A 23,391-nucleotide genomic window follows, 5' to 3' on the forward strand; every position below is an offset into this window, starting at 1 on the left:
CTGCTCTTGCAGAGGACCAGTGTATTTAGTTCCAGGTACCCACAAGGCAGTTTACAACCACCTATGACTTCAATTCCAGGTGATCCAACACCCTCTTCTGGCCTCTGCAGGCCATCAGGCACATATGTGGTACAATACATGGATGCAGACAAAGACATATAAAATAAAAATAAATCTGCTTTTTAAAAGCCAGTTATGGGAAGAAGAGTCTACTTTGGCTTTAAGATGGAATACAGGGAGCTGAAGAGATGGCTCAGAGGTTAAGAGCACTTGTTCTTGCAGAGGACCAAGGTCCAATTCCTAACACCCACATGGTGACACACAATCACCCATACCTCCAGTAAAACCCAGCAGGAACCTGGCACACACATGATACAAAGACATATAAGCAAAACATTCTCACACATAAAATATTTTTTAAAAAAGCAGACAGATAGATAGACTGAGAGACAGACAAAGGGAAACAGAACAGACAAAATGGTTTAGTAGATAAAGGCACTTTATGGAGCCTGACCATCTGAGTTTCATCCACAGGAACCAAAAGGCGGAAGAGGAAAGCTGACTTACCAAGAGGTTTGTCCTCTGACCTATATGCACACTCACACATACACAATTAAATTAATAAGTCAATATTAGAAAGAAATAAGCAGAGTTCACATGGAGAGTGAGGGGGGCATAACAGCACACCGTGGCAGGAAGCAGAGGACAGGAAAAGGGGCTGGGCTATATAACCTCAAGCTCTCCCACAGTAACCTGCTTCCTCTAGGGAGGCTCCAGTTACAAAAGTTGTCTACACCCTTCCAAAACAGCATCATTTTGGTCAAATACATGAACTTACAAGGGACATTTCACTTGCAAACCACAACACAACTGGACCACATTTCTTCTTAAACCATTTACTTGTTTAGTGGGGGTGGCGGTATCTTGCACATGAGTATGCTATGGTACATGTGTGTAGGTTGGAAGACAACTTGCAGGAATCAGTTCTCTCCCTTACCATGTGGGCCCCAGGTATTAAACTCAGGTTGTCATACTTGACAGCAAGTTCTCTTACCAACTGAGTATCTTACTGCCCACCCCCCACCAACTAAAGACTGATTTTATTTGGGGGCTAGAGAGGTGGCTGAGTGCCTAAGAGTATTTACTTGCTGTTTTTCCAGAAGGACCCATTTGTTTCCTAAAACCTGTATCAGACATAAACACTTGTCAAATGCAGTTCCAAGGCCCTCTTCTGACCTCTGTGGATATGCACACACACACACACACACACACACACACACACACACACACACACACACGGCATTCACTCACACAAACATATACCCACAAATAAAAATAAGAAAAATAAATCTTAACACACAAAAATAAAAATCATAAAGTATTATGATTTATTTTTCTTACTTTTATTTATGTGTTTTATGTGAATGTCAAATGTGTGCAGGTACCCAAGGAAGTCAGAAACCATCAAAACCACTAAACCAACAGTTACAGGTAGTTGTAAGTCACTGGATGTGGGTGCTAGGGGCCTTACTGTGCTACTCTGGAAGAACAGCAAGTGTTCTCCATCACTTAATCACTTAATTAAACCATTTCTTCAGCCCCTAAAGACTATATTCTAAAGGTTTAGATTATTAACAAGTAGGCCTGTCCTGAATTATCTGATCAAAGCACCTTACACAGTGATATGGAGACCTTTCTGAAAATTAGCATTTACTGTGTCTTGGATGTGTATTCTACCCGTTTCTGGGAACCATATTACTATGGCCTATTTAACTGCAAGTTAAGACTGAAGAGAATTACTCCTCCCTTAGGCCATGCTATTTATTTTAGAGCATTCCATCTAAAAATAGGGAACAGATTCTACAAAAGTAAAAGGAAACAGGAGTATATAAATAGAGACTAAGGGAAAATAAGTTATAAAGTAATATAAAATTATGGAAACACTGGAGCTTGGACGGCAAAGGTAGGATAATCAAGCAAAAGCCCAGGGAGGGAGAAAGGGAAAAGAGGTAGAAGGCTATATAAGCTTGACAGAAACAATCATTTCTGTATTTGTTAACAAATATTTAAATAGCATGTCTTTACAGATCCCTTGGTTGTTTACAATAAATGATTTCCAAAGTCTAAAGGAAGGCTACTTGAAAGAAGGTACTGAAGCTATCTTCCTGAGGAAAGGGGAAGAAGGAGTAACCAGAGCGAGAGAGAACAGCTCCAAGCTCCCTTCCAGCAATGCTCACCAGTAGAGGGCCTCCTCCAATTCACTTCTGCTATAATCAATACTTCTGAGCTCACAACTGCCCACACGCAGGGAATGAAAGATTAAAACAGAGCAATCAGTCATTGTCCATAGACAAGCTGGCATATGGATTTGCTAGTTCTAGTCCAGCTGCCCTCAACCCTTTTTCTCTGAGTCCTGCTTTTCTTAGCCTTGCAGTTCTTGTAAGACTCCTCCCATTCACAAAGACACCTAACCTTGACTAGAATAATAAATCCAAATGCTGTATTGCTTCAAGAAGAGCTCACAACATAAAAATTCAGTCAGGTAACAAAGTCGTCCAGCAAAATCCTTCCCTACTCCCTAACGAAGATGAGTGTCAGAATGCCTGGCAAAACCAGTAACAACATCAGACAATAAGAACATAATATATGCCACAAAGATTGAAATTCAATCCAGGTAGCCTCCAGCCTGCCTGGAGGAATGCCCAAAGAATATAACAGATGTGCAAATTCTTGCCTTTGCATATTCTGGGAACTAAGTAAGAACATTTTTCCTTTCTCAGCTGAAGCTGCCTCCAGTTTTCCCCTCCTCCTTCCCTAAGAACCAATCCTGCAGAAATTATCAAGGGAGGCACAAGTAATTACTGTTTTCTTTTCTCCATGCTAATGAGACAGTTGGATGGTTCCCCTTCCCCCTCTAGAGCTAGAAGGAGAATCTCAGGCTTTATAATCAGAAACCAACACACCAAAGCTCAAGCCAGACAGTATTCTGTGCAATTGAGACTATACAGAAGATAGCTTTTCTATCTCTGTGAGAGCAGAACTGAAGGACTGTACCACCTATCAAGTGAGGTCATCAATGAACCTCCTTATTCCCAACCAGCATGCTTTCCACATTATCCAGACTTTGTGATGTAGAACCAATGTGGGGTTCCCTCGATGTGGGGGCTGGAACTGTAGGTTTCAAGCTCATGTCAGTTTTGAACCAACAATAACAATGTAATGAAGATGTGAACTCAACCCAAGAAACCAAGGCCTGGGGTGAAAGACCAGGATCTGAGACAATGATAATCTTATACTCCTCCACCAAATTAACACCAAAGGGGAATAGGATAGTTGCACAAAAATTAAAAATAGAATGTGTAGATTTTGGTTGGGATTCAGGTCATATATATGAAGGGAAAACTATCTTACAGGAAGAAGGAATCCCAGGTATAGTAAGGCCCTAAAGTGTCTATACTAGGATCTCAGGCTGCTAGATACCAGATGAAGAAACTGGGGGAGGGGGGGTGCTTTACTTTTTGAGACTCATTTCTTGCCTCTCCCTAGCTACTATAGCTGTATCATTTCAGGCTGGGACTGAGAAATTTAAATTCAGTTATCAAACTAATTATAATTTCTTCCCCTCCCCATAAGGCCTGGGTATCAACCTTTCCTCCCCGTTATCTTATATTAGGCTATCTGTAGGGCAAGATCTTGCTGAGTTCTAGCAACCATTCGGGTCAGTCAGCTGACCATCAATCAGGCTTTACTACTTAAATAGGCTCAGGTCCATTTGAAAGCCCCCACCTTTCCAAAGGCCTTGAACTTAGATCCTTCCTAATGAGACAAAAGCACATCTCAACTCCAGGCCAGCCTTGCCCAATAGCCAGTCTCCAAAGGCTACCATTTCCATTGAGTTCATTCTTTTTCCAAGCTCCTATAAGAAAAGGTAGCAAAGTACAATTGAAGTAGCAAGAAAATAGATCTCATTTTTTGACCCCTGACTGGAGCACCCAAACTGGTGACAGTGCTTGGATCACTCCTGTTTTCTTGTCTATTTCCTCCACCACTTCCCTACTCTCAATGACTCAATCAATGAAAAACACTGTCTACAGCAAATGATAAACTATAAAATGAAGTTCTGTGCGTGTACGAGTACATGTGCGTATGTGTGTGTACACAAGGAGGAGGAGGAATACATAATTTGCCCAGTTCTGTACCTGGTTGTTCTTCCTGTATCTCGGATTTTCAAGGCCAAGTGTCTGCCTACGCTGAACTAAACTGCCCACTCTGGAAACATGTTTTGCTGAAACTCTTGCAACAGCTGGATCTGACTCCCAGGGTTGGTTCCACTCCAAGCAACTGAGTCTGCCAATTCCTAGACTCTTGCTATTAAGAGCAGCTACAGATGGCTAGTCTTCAGTTAAAGGTGGTGAATCTTAAGCACATGAAGGTGCATGCATAAACTCATACTCAACATTGAAGGAGAGGGGAACTTCAGGAAAAGGTTAAAAAGAAAAAGGATGTGCTCTTTGACACTGATTCCTTGAAGAGAAATCCCAAATCTCCAAAGGTGAACATCTGTACTGTAACTTAAAAGAACCAAAGATATCCACCAAGATGGACTGTACCCTATAACCATGAGCCTCTTCTTCCTGAAGTTACTTGTCAGCTACTAGCTGATTAAACTAACAGATTTAAAAAAAAAATGGTGGGACCTGAGGCAAAGTCTCAGCAGTTAAGAGATCTTCCGGAGGACCAGAATTATAATTCTCAACACCCACAATGGGCAGCTCACAGTCACCTATATATAACCAACTCCAGGAGATTCAACACCCTCTTCTAGCCTCTGCAGGTATCCACATGCATATGTGCATATACACATAATACATATATACATAAGTAAAAATAAATAATCCTTTTTAAAAACCAAATGGAATCACTGCTACACTAAACCTGACCCACGTGGTTTGCAGGATTTGGAAAAGATTTGCAGGAGCTATACAAGAAAAGAACTGAAGACTAGAACAGAACTAGAATGATATAAGCAGAGCTTAATGGGTCATTGTGGAAGGTTATTCTAAAGGACCTCCAAGAGTGGAAAGAAAACACAAATGCAAATAGTAAAGACAAGAAAAAGGCCTGGTCAAATGGCTCAGTAGGCAAGACATTTGCCACACAAGCCTGATAACTCAAGATTCAATCCCCAGAACCAACATAAAAATGGAATTAGGAATCAACTCCACAAACCTGCCTCTGACCTCCACACTTGCACTAAAGGCACTGTATGCCCTGCCCCCCCATTCTTCGAGATATATATATACATATATATATATATATATTTTGTTTTAAAGAATTTATTTTGGCTCAAAGTTTCAGGGTAGACACTACAGCAAGAGCATGAGGCAACTGGGCACACTATAACCATAATTAGCAGGTGGGGCTGAGACTAATACTGGTGCTTAGTCTACTTTTTCCTTCTTATTCAGTCTGGGACCCTCAGCCTATAAGATGATGCTATCCACATGCTGTTAAGTCTTTCCGAAAACACCTTCATAAATATACCCAGAGGTATGCTCCCATGGTGATTCTAAATCCCAAACTGACAATGAAGATTAGCTACCTCTATAGGAATGGACTAGAAACCATTAATGTTTCAACTCTGGTAAAACATCTGGCTACATCTTGTCTATGTCCTAAAAAACATGAATATGGTGAATTTAAATAATAAACTAATGTGGTAGAAGAAATCTCATGACAGTATAACACTCAGGTTGTGGTATGGTTACTGCTTGTTGCATTTACCTAGGTTTACAGCAAGAGAAAGCAAGAAGTAAAGCAAAAAGATGGAAAATAAGAAAAGAAGTTTGAATCTGATTAAAGTTGAGAAGAGGGTTATGTGGACAAAGTAGCTGTCAGTTGTTGAAAATATTAGCACTGTTAAAGAGAAACCTCATGTTCTGCACTGGAACAATAAGAAAGATGGCATGAGTGCAGGACTCAGTCTATTGACAACTCTGGACAATTCTGCCCAAGTGTCACTTAGGGAAGTGTTTTCTGCCCATCAAGAACAGAAGCAGCAGTTATAACCCAAGAGGACCATACTATATCTCAAGCTGGAAGACCCTGGTGTCACTCACTGGTGCTAGTTTACTAATATGCAAAGTACAAATTCAAATAAGTTAAAGCACAGGTCATAATCCCAGCACTAAACAGAGGTTGTAAGGTTTGTTGTTTGCCCCACTGGGTTTTCAGTCTTACTTCTAGCCCATCACTGTTTACTATCCTCTCAACCTACACTTTTAGAATGGAAATGTTTTCTTTGTGCCACTGTATATATTGGAAATATGTAACTTTTTTTTAATATTTACAAGGGCTCACAGCTAATAGTGTGTCTCATGGCTCAGGTGAGAATTTGGACTTACAAGGACTTTTGAAGATATACAGAATATATTTCTCATTTTTAAATGTTAAAAAAAAAAATCACAGTGATCCACCCCATCTGATGGTACTGTGGTACCTTCAGAAGGTGAAGCCTAGCTGGAAGAGGTGAAGCTTTCTAGAAGAGGGTCATTGTGATGTGGGCCCTAAGGCTTCATCTGGTTACTTACACTCTTACTGCTCTGCTGAGAGCCACTTCCACCTTGCCATTCCATGATGGGACTGTACCTTGAAATGTTAAGCAAAATAAACTCTTCCTGTAACTTCCTTTGTCGGGTAAGCTAGTTTTCTGTTGTTGCTGTGATAAACACTCTGACTAAAGCAACACAGAAGAGGAAAGGATTTATCTGGTTATACTTCCAGGTCACAATCCATCCCTAAGGAAAAGTCAGGGCCAGAACCACAGAGGAACGCTGCTTGCTGGCTCTCACTCTGGATCATGTTTAACTAGCTTTCTTACACAGCCCAAGACCACTGTCTAGTGGCAGTGCTGCTCTTGGTGGGCTGATCCCTCCTGCATCAATTAATGAGATGATCTACCACAAGCATAACCACAAACCAATCTGATGTAGACAATTCTTCAACTGAAGTTCTCCAGTCACATGACTGACTACAGACTGCATTGACAACTGATGCTAACAATACAAATGTCAATTAGTGCTTATGCTAGTTTCTGGCTAGGGATAAATTCAGCCTTTGGTTTTTGGCAGTTGAAGGATAGAAACAAATTCAATCTGGCTACAACAAATGTCAGCAGTAATGAAGAAAAAGGGTACATGGTATTTTGAAATTACTATGAGCTCTCCCCCACACCTCCAGACACTTTCAGTCACCAAATCCTCTGACCAACTTCTTTTTGAGAAAGGGTCTCACTATGTATCCCTGGCAGGCCTTGAACTCAGAGAGGTCCACCTGCCTCTGTCTCCCAACTGCTGGGATTAAATGTTACACCACACCCACCATCCCTAACCTAACTATTTTCTATGACATTTGTTTTTCCAACTGGAGGATTTACAAAATTCCATAAGGAAGAATCAAACTGGTGAGGCTTTTCTATATCCTACTTACTACATTATACTCATCTGAGCCTCTAAGTAGTTAGATGACCGGGACAAGGTTATACAGCTAATAAAAGTACATTAGTAGGTGCCCACATATCAAATGCCTTTTTCTGACTACGTTGATGATGTTTCAACAAAGTTGTTTTTACAAACTTGAGAGGCACATAGAACAAGTGTTATCTGTTAAATCACATTGTTTATTTTAAAATTACCAACCTATTTCAGGCTTAGTTCTAACATTTATCTTCTCTCAGAAATCCTATTTAATTAACTAACTCAGATTATCAGCCAATCTTTTCTGTGTAGGGCTGGACGGCTAAACTGTTGGGCTCCGTGGGCCACAACAGCAGTTTCTGTAGTATTCAACACATCACTACAATGCAAAATCAGTTGTAGGTGAACACATAAGTTCTGTGGGTCTGTGGCTGTATACCAGCCTGTAACATAATTTACTGACACTTGTTCTAACTAACCTACTTGTCTCCAATCACTTCTGCCTGAGAATATGCCATATACACTGCTATCTCAGCTCTGTAGCTTCTCAATAAATTCAATTCTCCTTGCCTACTGGGTGAAGTTTAAATTCTACCCTCATCGACCATATCCTTTCCCTGTTCCCTACTCACATCACACCAGACTGCTATCTCCTGACAACACCTAACTTGGCCAAGCTGTTTCCTAAGACCTGCAGTGCTTTTCTCCATTCCTCTGTTATTTTCCATTTAAGGACAGGCTCAATGAAAACGGCTCTGGTGAGTCTTTGTGGATGATCGGTGGAAAAAAGGAATCCTTTCTCACTTTCCTGACCATCTTCTCCAAGCAAATCTGTCTAGCAGGTATCACCTACATGTTGAGTGTTACAATCAACTTTTCACATGCCTACGTGTCTTAATTTACTAGGCACTCTTGAAAGCAGAACCTGTATCTGAAGTATCTATATACTCATTTCCGTATGTCAAACTTTCTAACACTGAGTAAGGTTTATTCTGCCCTGTACAATTTGTCATATACGAATGACTGTCACTGCCTCATCTTGGGAGCAGGGACTGTGTCTTACTCAATTACATCTCTACCTATTAGCATAAAACATAGCAGTCAGTGTCAGGTGACTTACAAGGCTTCTCTGATTCTAGCAGAATTTCTGACTCAGTAGTATCAACTGATTTTTCAGTTTCATGGGCTTGGACCTAGTCCTCACCCCAAGATCTTTTTTGAGGCTAGTCAGGTAACTAGTTAAGACTAGGCATTCATCAAGATTGTACAAAGCTAGAGGAATTGGAGATCTATGAAAAGACTTCTGTTTTCAGACTTCCTTGTTCCTAAACTCAAATTGTTAATGTTTTTGTTTGCTAGCTTTTTGAAGGCTAGTCTTGACTAGCCTTGAATTCCTGGTGATCCTCTTGCCATTAGCCTCCTGCGTGCAAGGATTACAGGTGCTCACTGCCACAGATGGTTAAACAATGTCCTCAACACTAGTCTTAAACTTACCCAAGGACAAGGTCTAGCCCTAGATCAACAGTCCTCTAACCAGTGTCATTTCCTTGATCTTCAGAGCAGAGAATTTCATTCAAAAGCCCAATTTCAACCAAAGGAGAAAAAAAACAGATGTATGTGGTAACAACCATCTTGATGGCACCTCCAAGGTGAACCTCTACAGAGCCCACCACTACAGCTCCCCTAGCTTGGTAAATCTGTGGGAGCAAAGACTAAGCAGCTGAGAAGAAAATAAAAGAATTTTTCTCAGAAAAGAACCCCAATTCACCCGGGTAAACGAGCCTGTCACCGCCTAGGGGACTTACTATAGCTGCCATTTCAGGATTAAGGCTGTCAAGTTCTAATTAGGGTAATTAGAGTTAAAAATGTAATTTCATTTCAGAGGTATTTTGAACAGATTCCATTAATTTCTTTTTTTAAAAGCACACAGAGAGGAGGGGCAGACTATATGGAGCTAATGGGATTTTGCCAGAAAAACCAACCAATTTGCCCAGGCCAGAATTTTCAAATCACTGCCAAGAACTCAGTACCTCTGGCTTGGTACAAAAGACTGCTGGTTTTCAGCTTTTCTCCCTCCTTCCTTCTACAGGATTCTAGAAATTTCGATGGTACCTGCTAATAAATCTGTTACTCCACCTGAAGCCCGACATCACTGCCATCCAATGGCTACAGCTAAAATGTGGCAAAGGGCAAGGACTCTAATGTCCACTCCTTGACCCTGTGTTCTTGAACAAAACTATGCTTTTGTTTGTGCTGGTCCCTTCCCTACCTTAACTCTTACTTTTCCTTCAAACCACAAGTAACACCTGGCATGGTAGCACACACCTTTAAATCCCAGCACTAAGGAGGCAGAGGCAGGCAGATCTCTCTCTGTGAGTTAGAGGCCTGCCTGGTTTACATGGAGCATTCCAAAAAGAAAAAAAGGAAGAGAGAAAACAAAGAAACAAGAAACAAAAACAAAACAAAAAAAAAATGGGTATGGAGAGATGTTTCATCAGTTAAGAGCACTGGCTGCTCCTCCTGAGGATCTAAGTTCAAATCCCAGCACTCACAAGGCAGCTCAAAACTATTTCTAACTCCAGTTCCACGGGATCTGATTCCCTCACATGGACACACACGCAAAACGCCAATGCACATAAAATAAAAATAAATCCTAAAACAAAACAAAAAAGAAACAGGTAAGACCCAAGTGTGGTGGCATATACTTGTCATCCCAGCACTTGGGAAGTAAGATAGGAGGCCAGCCTGGACTACATGAAATTCCATCTCAAACAAAAGCACACATCATTTATGTTCCCCAGGAAATCCCATTATCCTTATACATGATCCTATTAAAGGGCACATACCATCTACTATAGTTTGTATCCTTCCCTAAATGATGCTGGATTGTGAAGTTATCTAGGAATTAGCACTAGCCAAAGTCCTAACGCATAATACAACACTCATCAAATACTTGTTTTCAGACCATCAATAGGAGGAATTGGGTCTGGCACAACACAGGTAACAGAACATGCTAAGTCTTCAGGCTCTCAAAGCCTAGAAATATCCTTTACAATTTGGCATCACTCTGAAAGACCGTCCATTGATCCCAAATAATGAATGATCACTCCATTAGAGCCTGCTCATTCCTTAGACCTTGAAAAGTAGTTAAGAAAGCAAAAATGCAAGCAGAGCTCTTCCTAATAACTAATATTACCACTGGCTTTAAAAGAAATTTCCTCCAGTCTTTAAAGGGTTACAAGGACAGGACCTGATCTTCAATAGAATATATATATATGAAGGTAAAGGCAGGCCCTGGTTTAAAATAAAAAATTCAGCAGCTGGAATTACAGTTGTCTCAAATGTTATTAGACATCACAGACAATGTGCTACGTAACAAGGAACAGTCAAGTCTTTTTGCTTTGACTTCTATAAGCTTCCATTTCCTTTTCTAACCTACTCTGGTAAATTGGAAGAAATAACCATGCAAAAGAGCTTACCCTACCTACTATATAACATTTATTAAGTATTAAATAAGTGACTTCCATTTCAGAGAGAGTCAATAACAGGCACTATCATGATTTTATAAGGTGAAGAAAAAAATAACAAAGAAGGATACAAGTTCACCAACCTTTTCACAATCTGTTCAGGGCAGCATTGCCTGCTACTGATCCCAGGAGAGGACTACACTTTCCAAACAATGGTGCTAACAATTATAACCAGATCCATTTAATAGTAATCAAGAGTCTCCCAGGTCTGGCTACAAGCCCATCTAGATCCATTTCTAATTGGGAACCACTGCAACACTTCTGACAGAGCAGGCTCTAGACAGCCTCTACTGAATGTCCTGAAATGTCCCATAGGAGACTCTTGTGAGGTAGAAGATTCTAGACTACTTTAGTGAGCGTGTAAAACAAAAATCTGAACTAAATTCCCCATAAAGCAGTCAGATGTGGTGGCATGTGCATTTAATTCCAGGGCTTGGGAAGCACAGGCATGCGGTGCTCAACCTTCCTAATGAACCTTTAATATCTCATGTTGTGGTGACCCCAACCATAAAAGTGTATTTGTTGCTACTTTGTAACTGTAATTTCACTAATTATAAATGCAAATCTATGATATGCAGCTATCTGATATGACACCCTTGTTGAAGAGGACTTCCAAAGGGGTCCCAACCCACAGGTGAAGAACTGCTGCTCGAATCCAGCCTTCCTTCTCCTCCACCCTATTTCCAAAAGATCTGTCACAAATGACTCAACTGACAAACAGTACACTAACTAAGCTGTCAGCAGGCATTTCTTTTAGAAACTAGTTTTTGAAATTAACATGTCTGCTTGGTCCAGGCCAGTGAAGGATACAATGTGAGATACTGTTTCAGGGGAAAAATAATTTTAAATTTTAAAGTCTGCTAGGAAGACAGGCAAACCAAGGAAGAGAATAGTTGCACCTCAGTGTAAAGAGCATATAAAACATTATTGCATTAAGTGTGGGGCTTGGGCTCAAGTGTCAGTATATGTGCAAGAGGGGAGGAAAGCCTGCAAGAAGAGGGTGATGCTCAATATAACAATTTGTCCTACCTATCATGATGTGGGATTTCCCTCTGTATGCTGTGATCACCATTAATTAATAAAGAAACTGCCTTAGACCTATAGGCAGGGCAGAACAAAGCTAGGAAGGAAAACTGAAAGCTGGAGAAAGAAGGCGGAATTAGCGAGATGACATTGAAGCCCCCTGCCAGGAACAGATGAGCCAGAACCTTGCCAGTAAGCCACAGCCACGTGGCAATACACAGATTAATAGAAATGGATTAAATTAAGATGTAAGAGCTAGCCAATAAAAAATTAGAGCTAGCCAGGCGGTGGTGGCACACGCCTTTAATCCCAGCACTCAGGAGGCAGAGGCAGGCAGATCTCTGGGAGTTCAAGGCCAGCCTGGTCTACAAGAGCTAGTTCCCGGATGGACACCAAAGCTATAGAGAAACCCTGTCTCGAAAAAAAAATTAGAGCTAATAGGCCAATCAGTAATTTAAACAATATAGTTTCTGTGTGATTATTTCCGGTCTGAGCGGCTGGGAACAAAGAAGTGGCTTCCTACTACACTATCAAGTCTCTCAGCTTCATTCTTTCTGTAGTAAAACTCATTCAAAACCAAAAAGAAAAACATTTTAAGTGGCTTTTTCAGCCCCGGCTCCCAGTAAGAAACATCATGCTGATAGCAAAGATAGCCTGCTCAGAAGCCTTGACTAGGTTAAACAGGAAACAAACAGAATTAGAACGCTAGTGACTGACACCTGTCCTAGTTAACTCAATGAGAACCACATAAATCTACATAGGCCTAGCTCCCAGCTGTATCTTTTCTATTCAATTTTAACACTTCTATGGGGAAAACAGAGACAAATTGAGTATGGCTTTGTCTCCAGTTTGGGCCAAAACTGTAAGTAAGTTTTTTCTCTTTTATATATTTTATATAATTTTTCTCTTTGTTGGGGCAAGGACCAAACTCAGAGCCAGGCCTCTGGCTAAGAGTTTCAGTAACAGCCTGCCATTTCTGAAATCATTACCTATTTAGCCAAGTTAAAAGTCTAATTCCTTAGCAGACCTATTTAATAGGTCACTAACAGGTATCTCTGATCCACAGATATCTGGTTTAAAAAATCCCAGGTTAGTGCCAACATTCATGCTTTTTAAAACTAGGCAGTGTGGTGAAATACATCTTTAATTCTAGCACTCAGGAAGCAGAGGCTAGTGATGGATCTCTGTGAGCTCAAAGCCAGCCTTAGTCTACACAGGGAATTCCATGCCAACAAGAGCTATAATAATTTTTCTTTTAAAAAGAAAAATCCAACTGTTCTTAAATTGTCAGGATCTAGTAACATTATATCCACTGGAAAGTCAAAAGGCTTTCTATATCGTTTCTTTGATGTCTTCTTAAAAAAAAAACAAACAAAAACACACATCTTTCTTGGGCTGGTGACAACTCAGTGATTAGGTGTTTGTCACCAAGCCTCCTTGAAACCCTGTACCCAGTATAAGAAAACTGACTGCTTCCATATGAACCGATGGCACGCATGCACCCTCACATATACAGGGTTTCTCTGTGTAGCTTTGGAGCCTGTCCTAGAACTAACTCTTGTAGACCAGGCTGGCCTCAAACTCACAGAGAATAAGACACTCTGGAGAGATCTAGAAAAGAAAGCACTTGGTTATCCCCAAAAGTAAAAGAACTGTTTTCTCTCAAAAGGGCTGCTTCTCTGAAGTTCACAACTAAAATTTTCTTTGCAAAAGAGCAAAACTGGCATCATTAGATGCCATTGGGAGTGAAAAGTCCCACCTAAATGTTTGCTACCCCTTGAAGCAGAATTGCACTCCATTCATTATTCTACTATCTCTGGATTCCTTCAATACTTCCACAAAAGCAAAAACACCTTTGCCCGACAAGAGAAAAAGATTAGTTACCCATGAAATAGTAACTTGATCCCAGGAAGGTTTATTGCTAGAAAAACATTTGTTTTGCCAGGCAGTGGTGGCGCACGCCTTTAATCCCAGCATTCGGGAGGCAGAGGCAGGCGGATCTCTGTGAGTTCGAGGCCAGCCTGGATTACAAGAGCTAGTTCCAGGACAGGAACCAAAAGCTACGGAGAAACCCTGTCTCAAAAATCAAAAAAAAAAAAAAATTTTGTTTTTTTATTTACCAGGTTTCCCAAGCTATATTTATGGTTACAGAAAACACACACAGACAGACAGACAGACAGGCACACACACGTTTATAGAACAGAATCTACCTTTTAGGGCTGAGGCAGAACTAAAAAGATTTTAAAGGGCTTAACACATAGCTTTGAATAGCAGCTCTACTACCAAATACATGATACTAAGTATGGCATAATTACAAAACAGGCACTTAATTCACTATAGCTATTAATATGAAGGCAGATTCAGAACTCAGGACAGAATTTTGTTTGTTTTTCGAGACAGAGATTCTCTGTGTAGCTTTGAAGCCTATCCTGGAACTCGCTCTGTAGACCAGGTTGGCCTCAAACTCACAGATATCCACTTGCCTCTGCTGGAATTAAAGGTGGGCATCACCATCGCCTGACTTAAAAACAAAACAAACAAACAAACAGATTTTTTAAACAAATATTCAAATTGCCCAGGAACCTAATAGCCGTCTGGTTAGTATCTCTAGAAGCTCCAACAGCCCCAGACTTTAACAATGTCCTACACACACAGAATTGAGAGCTTACTGACTAAAGTTTAACATTAGGGATCAGCCAGGATCATCTATTTCCCCCAACCAGGTAATTTAAGGTACATTTTCTAATATTTGCTCATAGAACAAAGAAGAAAAGCTCTAAGACATGATCTATGTTCATGCCAACCTTCAAAGTGATTTGGTAAAACTACAGAAAATCAACACCCAGCAAGGTTCCACTGGCAGAATAAAAGCTAACAAAGAAATGGTTATTTTTCCCTGAGCAGATTACACAAGTAATAGGTGGGCTGAGACTGAGATCTTTAGGTCTCAGTGTTTCCTTTCCTCCTCCTCCTGCACTTTAAAAGAAAATGAACCCTTTACATACATAGAAAGAAGAAATCCTAACTAAGAAAAAAGACACACAGACTGACCTACAGGCAAGTCTGTAGGGCACTAATTACCCTGATTAATTACTAATGCGGGAGGGGGGCCAGGTCACTGAAGATGCACGTGGTGCTAAACACATATATAAATGCAGACTTGGGGCTGGAGAGATAGCTCAGCAGTTAAAAGCACTTGTTATTCTTGCAGAGGATCTGGGTTCAGTTTCTAGCACCCAGTCCACAACCATCTGTATCTCCAGATCCAGGGGAGTGTTCACTCTTCAGATCTCCATGCACCTACAGTTCACACGCATACACACACGCAAGCAAAACAGTCACACTCACAAAATTTCATACATATATATAGTGTGTGTATGTATGTATGTATTTGATTTTTTTTGAGATAGAGTTTCTCTTTGTGTAGCCCTAACTCTCCTGAAACTAAAAAATAGAAAAGAAAGGGTGCTGAGCAGGCTGAAGAGATGGTTCAGTGGTTAAGAGTACTGACTGCTCTTCCAGAGGCCCTAGGTTCAGTCCCCAGCACCCACATGGCAGCTAACAATTGTCTGTAACTCCAAGATCTGACACCCTCAGACAAACATGCAGACAAAACACCAAGGCACATAAAATAAAAATAAATAATTTTTAGAAAAGGGGGGGTGAGCAAGCCAGTAAGTTTCTCTGTGGCCTCTGTATCACTTTCTACCTTCAGGTTCATGCCCTGACTGAGGGAGGAAAAGATTTACTTTTTTTTTTTTAAATATTTATTTATTTATTTATTTATTATGTATACAATATTCTGTCTGTGTGTATGCCTGCAGGCCAGAATAGGGCACCAGGCCCCATTACAGATGGTTGTGAGCCACCATATGGTTGCTGGGAATTGAACTCAGGACCTTTGGAAGAGCAGGTAGTGCTCTTAACCTCTGAGCCATCTCTCCAGCCCCAAGATTTACTTTTTAACTGAGAAAAAGTATTTGGATGTTGCTTCTGAGTAGAGTCTGGGGAATATAGTCCAGAAGCAGAAATACTGGCATTTAATCATTTGTAAGCAAAATCGGACAGAATATTAGAAACGAGGAGCATCTCAAACAACTGTCACTATCCTTATACTACAAGACCAACCCAGCTCAGATATTCCAGTGATTTCTCCTAATCCTAGAGACTGGCTCAGATAGCTCTTGCTCATCACTATAGCCCAAAGACTTTGCCTTCCTATGGAAACCTCTGACAAATGACTCATGGACTCTTCACATTAAAAACTGTCTCACCATTTTACTTTGTGTGCTTTTAGTAACATTACAAATTTCCCCCATATACGGTAAGGAAAGCAAGATATAGAATATTAACCCCACCTTATAAGAAAATTGAGTTCAGTAAGAAAAAATGATTTCTCCAGTTTACCTTATTAGTGCCATATAAGAACAGACCTTCCTGTTCCAAGTTTAGTTGTCCAAGACACTACCTCATAATCAGCTTTTTACTCTCCCCCACAGAGAATATAAACTCACTGAAGACCAGAGTGCCTCAGTGGTCACCAGTTTGGCCCACTACCTTCAACATTATCCATAACCTTTAAGAGTTGACAAAGGCATACTTCTTAATCTTTTTGAAATTTATTTTTTCAAGATTTATTTTTTAATTACTTAATTATTTTATTTTATCTTATGTGTATGAATATTCTGCTTGCATGTTTGTGTGTCACTTTCATGCCTGGTGCTCACAGAGACCAGAAGAGGGCACCGAATCCCCTAGAACTGGATTTACAGACAGCTGTGAACCACATGTGGATGGTTGGAATCAAACCCGCTTCTAGCAGAACAAATTTTCTTAACCACTGAGCCATCTTGGGGGGGGGGGGGAGACAGACAAGGAAGAGAGGAAGAGTATGAGTAAGAGGGAGGGAGGGGGAGTGGGGAGAGGGAAGGAGAGAGAGGGAGAGAGGGAGAGAGAGAAAGAGAAAAGGAGGAAGGGAGGGAGGGAGAGAAAGAGGAAAGGAGAGAAGGGGGAGAGAGAGATGTTCTAGAAGCTAGTTCTGTCCTTAAAACCTTTACATGGGTAGCAATGGAATTTAGGATGCCAGGCTTGTACAGCTACCCAATGAATCATCTCAAGAAACCACTTATCCCTTTAGAACCCTCAGACAATGCTAAATTGTTAGAAGAAATCATGACCACAATATACTATCCTAAGTAACTTTTCTTTCTGAAGAGAAAGGAGTCCTTCAAGATGAGGGGAACCAGCTGGGCGGTGGTGGTACAAGCCTTTAATTCCAGGACTTGGGAGACAGAGGGGGGTGGATCTCTGTGAGTTCAAGGCCAGCCTGGTCTACAAGAGCTAGTTCCAGGCTCAAAAAAGATAAGGGGAACCTTCATGCTCCCGCCATTCATTTTCTAAGACTCCATGTAGCAAAGCAGTCAAAGAAGGCAGTCACAGTGATGAGCTCTGAGAATCCCAAATAGTAGGCAACAAATTGATCATCCAAAAAAACAACCAACTACTACAAACAAAACAGAGACCTATTTTCTATCAAAAGAAAGTAGAAACTCAATATAAAATTTGTTTCTCCTTATTCTTAAAGCAGAAGCTAGACACCACCAAATCTTTCTGGAAGCCAATGATATTAGGAGTTAGAGAAGGTGCGAGGCAGTGGGCGGACCTTAAATAAGGCAGGTGTTCTCCCCAAGCCTAGTGTTCTTGACTTTACTTGCTAGGGACTGGGCACTTTACCTATGGACACACTGGACATGAAAGAACTGAATAACAGGGATAAGAAAAGGAGAAGGCAAGAAAATATGAAAAACATCAATACACTACAAAACAAAATCAAAGCCTCTAGGTGTTATCTACCAATTATGCTATTTCCAGTCTGATCTTACGACTCTAGGCCAAGAGAAGCAAAGATAGGAAAGGGATACAAACTGTCAGTGTTTTTATTTTTATTTAGAGGATGTGTGCATAGTGTTCTCACCATAATGCCCATGTGGAGGTCACAGGACAATTTGCAGGAGTTGGTTCTTTACCACATGTGGATCCCCAGGAATCAGACTCGGGTTGGTCATCAGGTTTAGCAGCAAATTTCTTTCTCCAATGAGCCATTTAGCCACCTCTGATTTGTTTTACTTACCTGTTTCCCTCCCTGTCTTGCTTGGTTTTTGTATTCTCTATTAGATCACAAACTGCTGCAAGGACTAGATGAGCACGGGGATGGGAGACAGCTGCTGGGATTCCAAGCATATTGTATTACACCATCAAGTAACACCATAACCCTACCTACAACCCTAACTATAAAAAGGGCTATTTTAGTTTATGTGAAAAATTAATTTAAGGTGAGATTTTAGGATTTTAAGGAAAGTTATTCTTGTGTTCCACTGATTCATGCACAGCCCTCATTATTATGCTGACCGTACCATTCCTCAGTGACAGTTTACAGCTGTCTAGAAGAACAAGGCCCAAAAGCCTGGAAATGGTCTGTCTGTGGGAACAAGCAACTTTTGACTTCTCAGTACATCATGATCAGACCTAACACAAGGAAACCCTAGATCTACATGATGAGTTACAGAAATGACCCTTTCCAATCTGCTGCTGGGGTTGCTTTCACTAGCACAAAGAACTACAAAGCAAAGTAGACAAACATATGAAGAAAAACCATGCAAACATCACCTTTAACTAAGCTTACTAAAATCTTTAATAAACAGGAGACAGCTAAATACCAGATAAATGCCTCCAGAATGAAGAAAACCTGGCCATAAACATTCAGCTGCTAAACTTGGCCTTCTAAAAGAGAATATTTATTTGAAGTAAAGCAATCATTCTTGGCTTGACAAACTGAACTATTCATTTTCTATAGATGTCATTTCAAGGGCCAGGTGTCTTGAAGTAAGGGTACCTACCTCATAAGGCTAAAAAAAGCTCTGTAAAAATACTTTGTTTGGAGACTAGGCATGGTGGCACACACCTTTAATCCCAGCACTAAGGAGGCAGATTCAGATGGATCTCTGTGAGTTTGAGGCCAGTATGCTCTGCCTAGTGAGGTCCAGGACAGCTAGAGATACAGAGCCCCTATCTCAAAAACAAACAACAAAAGCAAAACATATCTCAAAAACAAACAACAAAAGCAAAACATGTTCTAGAACTAGTATTTTCCACTACTACTGTTTCTATTTTCCTTTCATTATGTGATTTTCAGACAGTTGTCACATATTTAAATTATGTAATCTTAGGCTCCCAAGTCTGTCCCTTAGAGTTTCAGCTACAAGGTTATAATGGAACTCAACAGTTAATTTGGTAAATTAACCTCATATTTTTTCAGTTATCTGTCTACTCTTAAAAGCAATATACATCTGTTTATGTAATAAAAGGTATATTTGATAACCCTGAGATATCTTTTAACACTTTAGGTAAACCCCTTTCTCCTTCCAGAGAAAAATTCCTAAACCGTTTCCATAAAACTGTAGTAGAAATATCACTTAAGATTATTAATGAGGTGGCACAAACCTTTAATCCCAGCACTTAGGAGGCAGAGGCAGGCTGATCTCTGTGAGGACAAACTTGCCTACAGACTGAGTTACAGGACAGCTAAGGCTATAACAGAGAAAACAATGTGGGGGGCAGGGGGGTTATCTATTCCAGAACCAGGTAGATGGCCCAGCAAGTCAAAGTACCTACAATGCAGAGCCTGATGACATGATGGATCCTCAGAACCCAGGGTAAAAGGAATCAACTCCCAAAACATCTCCACACATGAGCCATGACAAAGACAAACCAATTGACACATGATGGAGGAAGGTCATTGGTTAATTAAATAAAGAAACTGCTTGCCCTGATAGGTTAAAACATAGGTGGGAGGAGTAAACAGAACAGAATGCTGGGAGGAAGAGGAAGTGAGGTTAAGACTCCTCAGACAAGACTCCATAGCTCCTCTCAGAGACACACGCTATGAAGCTCTGACCCAGGATGGACGTAGGCTAGAATCTTCCCGGTAAGCGCACCTTGGGGTGCTTACACACATTATTAGAAATGGGCTAGTCCAGATGCAAGAGTTAGCCGAGAAGAGGCTAGATATAATGGGCAAGCAGTGTTTAAATGAATACAATTTGTGTGTTATTTCGGGGCATAAGCTAGCAGGCGGCCGGGGTGCTGGGGACACAGCCCCGCCGCCGCTCCAATTACAACAGACACATGTACATCATACTCATATACATATGCACACACTAGTAAATAGTAAAATTAAAAAAGATTTCCTAGCCCTGTCACCTTGTTTTACAGAAGGAAGACTAAAATTCCAGCCTTAGGTAATTGTAACTAAAATGATTCAGAACACATCAAAAGTCCTCCAAATGCTATTTTAATCCTAATGAACTCACTAGACATGGTGAGAGGACTGCTAGATTTACACTTTCACCAACTCCAACATTCCAAATACACAAGCCCTCTGGGAAACCTATGTATTCGACCACAACCCTGACTCCTTACCCTACCATCCAAAGCAGGACATGGTAGACAGCTTCAGGTGCTCTTCTAAGAGATGGAAACTAGAAAAAGGGACCACATTTCATCTTCCTCTTTTTCCTCCCAAAAAGTATACCATATGTTTTACTACAAAAGCAATTATGAAATGAAAAGAAACTTAACATGAAAGAAAAAGGACCGGCCAATGAGAAAAGTTAACAGTGGTGCCTGGGCATAGCCCTATGTATTCAACTAAGGGGAAAGAGGAAGAGGGAGTGTAGCATGATTAATAAAAGCCCAGAGACAGATGTTGGGGTTCAACCTGAAGATCATAAAAGCAAAGCACCCAGCCACTGGCTCTTACACCTCTGCCTCAGACTGAATCCTCAGAATGAGACTGAGCCGAGATGGGTCTCCTACTGTCTTATATTCCTCTCTGGTGCTGGGATTAAAGGCATGCACCACTACCACCGGCTTCTATGCAGAACTAGGTTCTGGGTTTAAAAGTGTGTGCCACCACTGCCTGGTCTGTATGGCTGTTATGCAGATGAACAAACCTTAACATTTGCCACCTAACAGAAAGTCTGGAAAACAGGTCTTTGGACTCCTATCCCTAATAAAAGTAATTCCTCATACAGTCCCATCCTGTCCTTGTCCTTCTCGATCCCACTATCCTCTCCTCTCCCCACTCCGTTGCTCTATCACAGGCACTAACATCTGCTGCTCTTCTAGAAAGGGAGTTTCTGGTGCCTCGCTAAGGTGATACTATATGTATTACCTATCATTAGATAGTTCTATACTTACTTATAGAGCAGCACGATGGAACACAGTGTTACAAGACATTGTCTAGAGAAAAGAAGATTATCCTGGCTTACCAGTCTCTGCAGCTGGACAGAATCTACATGCCTAGCAACTAACATTTTCCTTTCTAAAAATAGTGTTTGCATTACTCAATTTAGCCCAGTGGTTCTCAACCATCCTAACACTTTGAACCTTTAACACAAATACAATTCCTCACGTTGCAGTGATCCCCTATCATAAAATTATTTTATTTGCTACTTCATAACTAATTTTGCTTCTGAGCAGTGTCTGAGTTCTTAAGGCCATCAGAAAACACGTATTTCCAATGGTTGACCCACAGGTTGAGAATCACTGGTTTAAACAAATTAGATTTTGAAGCACACTAACTAACTGCCATCTCCCTTCACCACTGGCTCCAGCTCTGATAGAGAACAGGTATCTATAACAGAGATTAATAAAAGCAGATTTAAGATAACCAACCCTATATGACAAATCCTCACCCTTCCCTTCTATATATATATTCCCTTTTTTGTTCCCCACTTATAATCTGACCTATACACCAGATTAAAATGTGCTGCTTTCCATATCCTCCATTCCAACAATCTTTCTCATACTACTTGGTTCACTTTTTTCATGTACACATAACACTATGGTTTCTGCCATCTGAAACACCAGAACCTTGGGTCAGGAATACCCACAGTGTGCTAGCTCTCAGTCCACTCCCCTAGGAAGTTACCAGAGATTGTTTCCAAAAGATGCACAAAGTCACAGGAAGGCCCCCTCACCTCAAGATGTCATTCCAAGTCCTTCACAGGGTCAATAGGGCCCTTCTGTGAGGTGACTTCTATTCTGCCTACTCTGCAAGTCTTGCTATCATCATAACCACTCATCTGAGGCTTTACACTTGACCTGAGACCTTGAGAAATTCATTTAATCCCTCTGAGATGGTTTCCTTGCCTATAGGATAGCAATAATAATCTTAGTTACCTCTCAGGGAAGAGGTTAACAAATGTTAAATGCCCACAATTGTATCTGATACAGTAAGTAACTAAAAGTCTCACATAACATCATCACCATCCCTAAAATTACAGTTCTTTCCGCCTTGAATAGACCCATCTCTGCCTCTTCTGTGGCTCCCCAAATTTCATTTTCCTGGCTTACGTTTAAGCCTAGCCTGCTTCTCCAAGGATGCCCTCTTGACCCAACAACGCTGGGCTAGATGCCATCCTCTACATCTTCATAGTACTATCCTTGTCACAATACTTCTTATATGCCTGTTTCTTTGCCTAACTATATGTACCAAATCATCAAGCCTAGTATCATGCTTAGTAAATGCCTCAAAACTAGTCTATGAAGGCAGGCATTAATGATACTTCTTGTAACTCCAGGCTGAGGAGAAGTACCCCAAGTACCAACACAGTCTTAGCTATACAGTAAAACCCTTTCTCAAAAATGTTTTAATTCAGTAAATGAAGAAAACTTTCCAATAATGATGTATCCATTGAAACAAGCAATCACCTGGAATGTTAAAAAGAAGTCTAAATAGCCATGCAGACCTACCCAAGGTCTATCCAAGGTCTGGAGATTGCTCAATGGTTAAGAGCACTTGTTGCTCTTCAGAGGTCCTGGATTCAACTCTCACCACCCACATGGCAGCTCACAACTATCTGAAACTCCAATTAATCTAGGGAATGACATCATCTTCTGGCTTCCTTGGGTACTGCATACATGGTATACAGACATATGCAGGCAAAACACCCAAACACATAAAATAAAAACAAATCCATGCATGAACTCCATGCTCAATCTCAAGCACCACAAAAGAGAAGAAAAAAAGAAGAATGGCACTTTATCAAACGTACGACTCAACACTCTGACTTTAGTATACAGACCACGTGGGCTAGCAGAGGTTGGGAGGGCACAACGTAAATAAGCACGCTTGCTGTCCTATTCCCCATCTCTGCAACACTCCCTACTCCAAGCCACATTACTATCAGAACAAAATTCCAGCCAACTCTCATAAATATAAAAATCTCACTACGAAACACAAAAACAGATTAATTGAAGTGAATTTTGAAAAGCTAAATGTAACACCTAACCCACAGCAGTGA

General features: G+C 40.7%; 1 protein-coding gene across 3 annotated transcripts in view; it reads right to left on the reverse strand.

Annotated features, from left to right (window-relative positions):
* Raly (RALY heterogeneous nuclear ribonucleoprotein) overlaps positions 1-23,391 on the reverse strand; it is a 71,006-nt gene that overhangs the window by 44,348 nt on the left and 3,267 nt on the right. The window lies entirely within an intron of this gene.

This window comes from Alexandromys fortis, unplaced genomic scaffold (genome assembly GCF_014885135.2).
Source record: "Alexandromys fortis isolate MF-2015 unplaced genomic scaffold, M_Fortis_MF-2015_v1.1 scaffold_27, whole genome shotgun sequence".
Classification (NCBI taxonomy): domain Eukaryota; kingdom Metazoa; phylum Chordata; class Mammalia; order Rodentia; family Cricetidae; genus Alexandromys; species Alexandromys fortis.